This window comes from Poromitra crassiceps (genome assembly GCF_964638095.1).
Source record: "Poromitra crassiceps genome assembly, chromosome: 1".
Taxonomy (NCBI): Eukaryota; Metazoa; Chordata; class Actinopteri; order Beryciformes; family Melamphaidae; genus Poromitra; species Poromitra crassiceps.
The window spans coordinates 2,400,659-2,411,306 of NC_139623.1; the positions used below are offsets into that span (position 1 = coordinate 2,400,659).

Sequence of the window (10,648 nt, forward strand, 5' to 3'; positions counted from 1 at the left end):
CGCTTACGCCTGGCCTTGGGCATGACAGCTAACAGCTAACTAACGCTAGTCTAACTGTACACTAACGCTAAGACTAACGCTAGTCTAACGCTAGTCTAACACTAACGCTAGTCTAACAAAACAGACACACAAGACAGACAGAGACACACGGACAATTTTTTTTTGTTTTTTTGTTTTTTTGTACACAGATCCTATCTACCCTGACCTAACTAACGCTAAATGCTAACTGCTAAATCTAACCCAGGCACACTCGCTAGCACACTCACACACACCCGACACAACCCACCCACGCACGCACTCACCTCACACCAAGCACTCGAATCCACTCACTACACAATCTCACAAACTAATCTAAAATCGCTATGCTACTAAATTCTACTAAATGCTACTAAATGCTATAAATCTATTCTCTTCTTCTGCTACTGCTACTGCTAATGCTACTGCTACTGACCAACCTACTCTACAAGAGACTCTGGGCGTCGCAAGGTTTTAACGTGGCTGCACTGCGCAGCTGCGATGTGATTTTTAAGGTGGCGCCGTGTGATCCCTTGAAGGGATTCATGCTCACTGGCTGGGTACGACCTTAAACAGAAGAATTATGGAATAATATGAATTATGATTTTAGGACGTCCACAGACGTCCTTGGCACTGAACGTTACTTTTTTTTAGGACGTCCACAGACGTCCTTGGCACTGAATGTGTTAATAATCATAATCGTGAGCGCTGTCGCCTCACAGCTCGAAGGTCCTGGGTTCGATTCCCACCTGGGACGCTGTGGGCGCTGGAGTTGTGACCCCCCCATATCTTCAGTGCTTACTGCCCAGGTGGGCTATCTCGTCGAAAGGGCCTTTCTGTGTGGAGTTTGCATGTTCTCCCCGTACCCCCCAGGGGGTTCCTCCGTACATAACCCCCCACTAAAAACATGCAGAAGATCGTCATCCGACCAGTGACGACCAGTGTTAATTTCGTCGACGAAAACTATGACGAAAAATGTTAGTCAACTACCTTTTCCCCCAAGACTAAGACAAGACTAAAATGTTCAGACTTTTAGTTCCTTTGACTAAGACGAGACTAAAATACTCAAACTTTTAGTCGACTAAAACTTGACTAAACAAAAAGAGGATGAGGTTGACTAAATCTGATAAAAACTAACAAGCACATTTGTCACAGGACTACGACTACGACTAAATTAAAAAATGTACAAGAAAATTAACACTAATTATAGACTGCTTTTCCCCCTCAATGCAGCAGTTCAGTTTTCAGTCTTGTGCTGCAGCATCATAGATGCAGCTGACATTTAGCTGTCTTAAAAACACATGTAAACAGGAAATAAAATATTGGAACAAAAATAAAAAATAAACCAATGATCCAGAGAGGATACGACAGTATACCAAAGCAACGTTGACTTGCAGGCACAATCAGGTGTTTAGGTATGTCCATGTATCTGCAGAAATAACAGACAATGTTGAAACTATGGGTTTGTCCGTGGCATCCTCCCTTCAGACGTTTATTTAGGCCTAGCAGTCTGGACCCCAACCCTTAATCCTCCAGCAGACACACCTGGAAAGAAGAGTATAAAAGAGCAGGACCAAGCAGACTCAAGCATCAAGCTGCAAGCAGTCTCTCCACAGCATCTCCAGGAACCCTGCAGAGAAGACAAGAAGCTACCAGACAGAAACCTGAAGATGAATCCCTCTCTCGGCCTCCTGCTGCTGCTGCTGATCGGCCTCTCCCAGGCTAAGTTCTGGGTGGAAACAGATGACACTCTTTCCAGGGAGGAAGAAAGCGACTCATATTTCCAAGTTGACGACCCAGAGGCCGACACGATGGACACCGGCAGCAGGATCTTGGCCACAAACAACGGCTCCAGTGAGTTCCTGCTGGAGGGCGACTTGGTGGCCCCCACAACGAGAAACGCCATGAAGTGTTGGAGCAACAGCTGCCTCTGGAAGAAAGCCGGCGGCAAGGTGACCATCCCCTTCATAGTGAGCAGCGTCTTCTCCAGGTCGGCCAAGCAGGCGATCAACAGAGGCATGAAGTCCTTCCACAGCAGCACCTGCATCCGCTTCGTTCCCCGTACAAACGAACGCGACTACATCAGCGTGGAGAGCAGAGGCGGCTGCTTCTCGTCCCTGGGCAGAGTGGGAGGCAGGCAGACCGTCTCTCTCGCCCAGCAGGGCTGCGTCTACCACGGTGTCATCCAGCACGAGTTCCTCCATGCTCTGGGCTTCTATCACGAGCACACCAGGAGTGACCGCGACCAGTATGTCCGCATCAACTTCCGGTACGTTAACCCACGGACAAAACACAACTTCCAGAAGCAGAACACCAACAACCAGAACACTCCCTACGACTACTCCTCCGTCATGCACTATCCGAGAACAGCCTTCACCACCCAATACGGGCAGGACACCATCACCCCCATCCCCAACCCTAATGTCCGGATCGGCCAGAGGCAGGGCATGTCCCGCATCGACATCCAGAGGGTCAACAAGATCTACAGCTGCTAAGAACATTAGAGAAGGTTCTTAGATCTTCTGTCTACTTCATTAAATCTATTGTCTTTAATTTAATCTGTGTCCGAGGGCTAAACTGTGTGTGTGTGAGACCAATCAACAACACAAACAATTGTAAACACTGAAATAATAATAAAAAGGCTTATTCCTGGTCACCAACATTAGTACTTTTTTAACCTGTTATTGATCTCATTAACGACAGTCAAGCTGACACTGCTAACATATGGTAGTTGATTTTGGCAAGTTTGATCTGAGGGCTTTTAATTACCATACGACCAGTGACACCAATTATTGAATGAACATATACAGGTCTAGTGGTTTTTGTCAATGTCACTGTTGTAATGTTGTTGTAATGTTTGGCAATACAGGGTGTCCAAACTAATGTTCAGTCACAAATCTTTAATGGGGGTGTCTGGGTAGTGTAGAGATAAAAGCACTCGCATACTGGCGGTCCGGGTAGTGTAGCGGTAAAGTCCCTGCCTACCAACACGAGGGGCACAGGTTTGCATCCTCGTGGTCCCTCCGGCTTGGTCGGGCGTCCATACAGGCACAATTGACTCGTGTGTGTCTGTGGGAGGGAAACTGGTTTGAATGTTTTTGTCCTGGTCGCTGCACTAGCACCTCCTCTGGTCGGTCGGGGTGCCTGTTCAGAGGGAAGGGAACTGGTTGGAATATCGTGATCCTCCCACGTGCTACGTCCTACCGGTGAGGCTCCAGCTGTTACTGCTCATGTCTCGGAGGAAGCATGGTGCTAGTTTCGGCTCTCCCCAGATCGGCAGAGGGGGTGGAGCAACGACTGGGACAGCAGGGGGAATTGGCCAAGTACAATTGGGGGGAAAATGGGAGAAAAAATATGAATGCTGTCAGGCCGACAGTGTCTGAGGAAAATGCAACAGAAAGACATACATACATACATACATACATACATACATACATACATACATACATACATACATACATACATACATAGGACATACATACAGTAGTTACAACAGAACCCGCCCAGTCTAAGCTAAGGGTCTTATCTACTGGTATATGTGTACAGTATGAGGCATTGTGTTCCCAAAATGTACAGCTACTTGCTTGTCTACGTCATTATATCCAGAGACGTCTGAGCGCTTTCCACACAGCCCAGCCAGCCTCCCTCCATTCTCCCCTCAGCTGTGGACTGAGCAGGGACTGTGAATAGGGTCCACTTGTCATTGCTACAGGCATAAGCCCACACTGGCCCGGGTGGGCAGAGTCAGCATTAGCTACTTTCACTGGGAAAGATTTGCCAACACTGCTTCAAATTACAATTAATCAGCAGATTCAACAGTTTTCATTGACTAAAACTAAACTAAAATGTGAACAGTTTTCGTTGACTAAAACTAGACTAAAATACTTATGGTTTTATATGACTAAAATGAGACTAAAATGCTCAAACTTTTAGTCGACTAAAACTTGACTAAATAAAAACAGGATGAGGTTGACTAAATACGATAAAAACTAACAAGGACATTTGACGTGGGACTAAGACTAAGACTAAATTAAAAAATAGCTGACAAAATTAACACTACATCAGAAGTTGGTCCAATGATGGTCCAATGAGGGGTCATCCCTATGTTCCCCGGGTCCTATGTTCCCCAGGGCCTATGTTCCCCGTTTTTGTGGGACCGGGGAACATAGAAGCCGCAATGCCGACCTTAGGTTTAGGCGTGGGGGTGGGAGAGGTTAGGTTTTGGGTTAGGGTCTGGGGGAGGTTAGGTTTAGGCATGGGGGGAGGTTAGGTTTTGCGTGGGGGCTGGGAGAGGTTAGTGAAAAACGGGGTACATAGGACCCGGGGAACATAGGACCCGGGGAACATAGGTACGCTCCCTCCAATGAAGGTCCCCGGGCGCTGGAAAGAAATAGCGACCACTGCTCCTGGCCTGCCCCCTGGAGGAAAGGACAAGCCTGGATGGGTCAAATGCAGAGGACATATTTCACCGGCCTGGCGGCCACCGTCGGCATTAGTGTGTGTAGTGGCTGCATGCATGTGTTGTAGTGTGTTCGTGTGACAATAAAGATGGGCTGCCGTCTGAAATCGTAAACTAACCCTTAATAAACATTTAACTAATGTGTCTCATAATAATTTACTAATGGACTGGTGTTCAAGTTAAGTAGGTATTGATACATTATTTAATAGTTTAGGGTTAGTTAATGGCGTGCTTATCAAGCATTTTAGTGACTCTTATTGTAAAGTGCTAGCAATTAAACAACATTATGGTCTTGTCTTGTCTTGTCTTGTCTTGTCTTGTCTTGTCTTGTCTTGTCTTGTCTTGTCTTGTCTTACCTTTGCAAATACTTATTTTATTTAAGCAGTCAATAATTCATCAAAACTGAACCTGAATGTGAAGCTGAGTCTCATTTACACCAGATTGTTCTTTCCAGAGGGTACAAATCACTAAATGAGTTGACTCAATATCTAGATCATGACCAAGAAAAGCAGCCCATAACCATTATCATAATATCCCCACTGCAACTGTGCATCACGTTGAAAATAATGACTGATTCATCAGTGTTAATTTGATTTGGCTAATCACCCCACTGAGTTGAGGAAGAAAAGCAGCTCAGCAAATTAATACTAATCATGTACAGGTCATGGGTGTGTAAAGAAAAATATGTTTTCATTAATATTCTTCAGTGAGGGTTCATTTACTTTTTCAGCATAACTAGCCACTCAACTTTGATCATTGATTAAATAATGGAAGCATTTACAAGAAGTAGATGTTTCTTAATTTGTTGTATTTAATGTCACATCACCATAGTTTAGATCTATTACTGATCTACAAGCTACAGAATAAATATACTGTAAGAACAAGACTACTACAGTACTGCTAATAGCATTGGTTTGTTGTCACTCTAGCCCTCTTCAGGCATCCATTTAAAGCTCTACCCCACTTGACTGGCTGATGGTGAGTGACAGCATCCCTAGTTCCCAGAGCCCACAGGCAGCCAGGATAGAGAGAGAAGGGTGGGCTGAGATGCCAGCAAGCTGGATCAGGGTATACGCTCTGGATGATTTGATCCAGGCTGGACCGAACGGGCATGAACAAATCCCTGCTTGTCTGCTTCCTGACGATGGACTATTTGCTTACCTTATTTTGCTGCTAACAGACAAGGAATGCATGATCCAACCACAGAAGAGGCCGGGGGGTATTTAACCCCGGGTATATTTAACCCCTATTAGAACACGTATAGCTGTTATTTTGGCGGCAGGACCGGGTGATGGTGGTAATGATGTTAGTAGTCGCAGTGAGGATGGCCTTCTCATACTCAATAAGATGGAATGCGTCACTGAGGAGTTATTTATTAACATGAAATATGCCAAATATGCCAGACCTTGATCTGTCAGTTTGAGTAATGGCGGTGTCTGTCGGATAGTGTCATTAGGATTGAGCCTGGCTCATTAAAGGAGAATTCCGGTTTTTTACACCCCAGACCTTATTTCCAGCTTAAAATATGATGTTTTACTCACCCAAATAACTTTGGTTTCATTCAGATGCCCACAGAAGATATTTAGCTCAGAGTAGGGTCCTCAAACAGGCTATAACGGGCGCAAACAGGGCAAGCTGCATGTGCTCTGTAGCCTACATAACACCTTTTCTGTCACATTGCGGTTCATTGCGGTTGTTATATAATTACGAGAACATGAATTAGCTATCTAACAAAGCTCAACACAACAGAGACCGAGTCAACTCTGACCTGCCCCGGATGTGCTTCAGAAGAAGCAGTGAGAAGCGCTTCTGTTTGGTAACAGAAGATAAACCACAGAAGAAGAACATAAGCACTGTAAGCCCATCCAGGGCAGGTCTCTGTTGTGTTGTTAGCTTAGCAGCCTAGCTTGGCATATAGATATGATCTGATGTCAAGATTATAGACAATTCAATTAAATTGCCGCTGGTATGGAATAAGGCCATATATCGATTATAAACAGCAGCGGGAGATAAAGCAGGAGGTGTTATCAATGTGACGGACATTCGGACAGCAAACCGAGCAGGCTGTCGGCAGCACGGAGCTTCATTAGATAGCTAATTCATGTTCTCATAATTATATAACAACCACAATGAACCGCGATGTTACAGCGCATGCAGCTTGCCCCGTTTGCGCCTGTTATAGCCTGTTTGAGGACCCTACTCTGAGCTAAATATCTTATGTGGGTATCCGAATGAAACCAAAGTTATTTGGGTGAGTAAAACATCATATTTTAAGCTGGAAATAAGGTCTGGGGGGTAAAAAACCGGAATTCTCCTTTAATCTCCAGGGACTGATCCCAGCATGGACTCTTTTTAGCCCATCACGTACAGCAGGGCGGGGGCTCGTCAGTGGGAGAGAGAGGATAGGCTCGTCAGTGGGAGAGAGAGGATAGGCTCGTCAGTGGGAGAGAGAGGATAGGCTCATCAGTGGGAGAGAGAGGATAGGCTCGTCAGTGGGAGAGAGAGGATAGGCTCGTCAGTGCAGGGGAGAGAGAGGATAGGCTCGTCAGTGCAGGGGAGAGAGAGGATAGGCTCGTCAGTGGGAGAGAGAGGATAGGCTCGTCAGTGAGAGAGAGAGGATAGGCTCGTCAGTGCAGGGGAGAGAGAGGATAGGCTCGTCAGTGGGAGAGAGAGGATAGGCTCGTCAGTGCAGGGGAGAGAGAGGATAGGCTCGTCAGTGCAGGGGAGAGAGAGGATAGGCTCGTCAGTGGGAGAGAGAGGATAGGCTCGTCAGTGCAGGGGAGAGAGAGGATAGGCTCGTCAGTGCAGGGGAGAGAGAGGATAGGCTCGTCAGTGGGAGAGAGAGGATAGGCTCGTCAGTGGGAGAGAGAGGATAGGCTCGTCAGTGCAGGGGAGAGAGAGGATAGGCTCGTCAGTGGGAGAGAGAGGATAGGCTCGTCAGTGGGAGAGAGAGGATAGGCTCGTCAGTGGGAGAGAGAGGATAGGCTCGTCAGTGGGAGAGAGAGGATAGGCTCGTCAGCGGGAGAGAGAGGATAGGCTCGTCAGTGGGAGAGAGAGTATAGGCTCGTCAGTGGGAGAGAGAGGATAGGCTCGTCAGTGGGAGAGAGAGGATAGGCTCGTCAGTGGGAGAGAGAGGATAGGCTCGTCAGTGGGAGAGAGAGGATAGGCTCGTCAGTGGGAGAGAGAGGATAGGCTCGTCAGTGGGAGAGAGAGGATAGGCTTGTCAGTGGGAGAGAGAGGATAGGCTCGTCAGTGGGAGGGAAAGGATAGGCTCGTCAGTGGGAGAGAGAGGATAGGCTTGTCAGTGGGAGAGAGAGGATAGGCTCGTCAGTGGGAGAGAGGATAGGCTCGTCAGTGGGAGGGAAAGGATAGGCTCGTCAGTGGGAGAGAGAGGATAGGCTTGTCAGTGGGAGAGAGAGGATAGGCTCGTCAGTGGGAGAGAGGATAGGCTCGTTAGTGGGAGAGAGAGGATAGGCTCATCAGTGGGAGGGAAAGGATAGGCTCATCAGTGGGAGAGAGAGGATAGGCTCATCAGTGGGAGAGAGAGGATAGGCTCATCAGTGGGAGAGAGGATAGGCTCGTCAGTGGGAGAGAGAGGATAGGCTCGTCAGTGGGAGAGAGAGGATAGGCTCGTCAGTGGGAGAGAAAGGATAGGATTTACCCACGCTTTTAAATAGGCGTTCTTTTTAGTCAATGAGGCTGTGTACACAGGGCGCCTCAACGTGAACCTTGCGTGTACCCACGCCTCGCCTGAGCTGCGCCGATTTTATCGTTTAGGCGTGAGTTGTATTTTCAAGCAGACTAGGCGGGTGAAGGCAGACTTTTTCTGTCAAGCCATGAAGGAAAAACATGACAATATACTGTACGTGGGAAATGGCAAAGTCAACTGAATTTCAAAATAAAATGGTGTTACTACAACAGTGTTGAGCAGAGAGAGAGAGAGAGAGAGTGATTGACGGCTGGCTATCACGTGGGGCTTTCTCCCCGTCGGTAAACAAATCTTCAGGAGAGAGAATAGCGACCGAAGAAGCAAGATGGACAATGAAAAGTTAATCCACTTAGTACAACAGCATCCAGTTCTCTATGACAACAGTGACCCAAGAAGGAGACCTGGTTATACATATCAATCATCAATCATCAATAGCACATTAAATATATCAGATTTATTTTACCTACCCATGATAATTCAGGACCACATGTGACAAAAAAAACACTTGGGAGAGAGGAGAGGTGCTTGTGACTCGCAGGTTCAGCGTGGAATAGGCGTCCAGTGTGATCGCAAAAGCGTGTGATAGGTTCACGCCCAGCTCAAGGTATGTAGGCGTAGGCGTGGGTTGAGGCAAGGCAAGGCGTAGGTGCCCTGTGTGAACGTAGCGTAAGTCAGGCCTGCTTTTATTCATTTCCTCCTGCACCAACCAACCTCGACCCTTTTCCACTCGACTTCTTTCTTAGAAATTCTCTGGCATCCATGCTTTGGCACCACAACAGGTCAGACTCTGCTCTTCTGATGCAGATTTGTCCACCGTCCAAGTTTATGCTACCATCTGATCTAATTGTGAATCAGGGGAGGAAAAGGCATTTTCTCTTCCCCCAGTTCAAATATGTCCATAAAGCATCTAGGTAGCTCACAGACTCTACTTTAAGGGCTTGATAACACTCCAACAATGTATCAAAAGAAAATAAGAACCATAAGAGTGTTGACACACAAGGGCAAAGCAGTAATGTTCCTAGTCAAGGATCTTAATAGCTTTGGTTTTAATCCCCCCTCTAACTCTGAGCCCGCTCTGAAGAAAAATAGCCCAATTTGGGCTGTAAGGAAACCGGACCATCCTGATCTTGGATTGAATCACAGCCTCCACAACAAAACAAATTTGCATCAGTGATTCTTTTTCAGTGGGATGAAGCTCTTGTGGAAGGCGCCTTCCAAAAGTAAAAAAAAGACCAATTATTGACAAACACACACCACAAAGGTAACCTTACTCTCCCAACAAGTAAGCAACATTCAGCATGTGATAGCTATTACTTATCCCAATCTCGAAAGTGTTACATTGCTGTAAGATACCTTGGGCCTAAAGTGAGCAGGCAGCGGCAATTGAGAGTATTGAACTGGGCTAAACTGGCTCCGCTGCCACAGGGAAAGTTAACTTTGTTGGCGCGTGCAGAATTTGATAGCTTTAAGGAGAACCTGATCTCGTTATATTCACCGTGGTCGTCGATGCCTCTGGATGTGCTGATACACAGATTCCATATCCAGAGTGGTGTCACTCCAGTAATTCTACCTAAAGGCTGCGTGATAATGTTACCTGAAAAGATGACACTGAATCTTCAAATTACATGACTTATTGGAAAATACTTCAGCCATCCTTAATTAAGTGGCTGCTTGTTACCTGTGGAGGATTTCCTCTAAATGTCATTGCCAATCAACTGGAAATTACTGTATGAACAATGTGCTGTAACCCATACTGTAAGCCGCTTCCTTGGCATATTTCATTATTTCTCAAGTATTTTTGAATAGGGATGCACGATAAATCGTATTTTCATCATCAGCGCAATATGAACATAGCAATAAGCACATCCTGAAACGCAAGGAAAATCATTTTATTTTGCATCATGCATTTGTAACCGAATGAGTGTGAGTCCTCGTGTGTCCCGAGTGGTAGCGACTAAGTTGGTTAAACTCACTCTCCAGTATACAGTCAGTATAGTATAGATACAGTATAGATACAGTCGGTCTGTGTGGGAACGCCCAGAATATGTTACTACGGCTGGCACGTGAGTGGGGTAAAAAAAAACATATATCTCAATGGGCTGACTCACCAAAGGACGGTGCTGCGGCTCTACACTACAGGATTGGAGATTCAACAGCAGGTAGAGACGTCTGTTCAGATGTGCGTTTGCTGCGGTGGTTGAATCTCCGATCCTGTCTGGCTGGGCTGAGCTAGCAGCTAAATGCTAACTATGCTATGGGGAGAACGGGAGGATTTACCCCACCCTGACCACACCCCCAGCCAACTACCCCAGCGTCCAGGCGCGGACTGCATAATCGGGCACGTCGGGCAAATGCCCGGTGGCCTGGCCTGGCCTGGCCTGAAAAAAAAAAAAAAAAAAAAAAAAATGGTGCTCGCAGTCAGGCCACTCGCTGAACAGCAGGCCAAGCGCCGCCTACTGGTTTAC

At 46.6% G+C, this 10,648-nt stretch overlaps 1 pseudogene across 1 annotated transcript; it reads left to right on the forward strand.

The window, feature by feature from the left end:
• The first annotated feature begins 1,685 nt into the window (after positions 1–1,685).
• Positions 1,686–2,510, forward strand: LOC310773604 (hatching enzyme 1.2 pseudogene; annotated as a pseudogene). The gene has a single exon. The product of its transcript is annotated as a hatching enzyme 1.2 pseudogene (transcript).
• Positions 2,511–10,648: the final 8,138 nt, after the last annotated feature.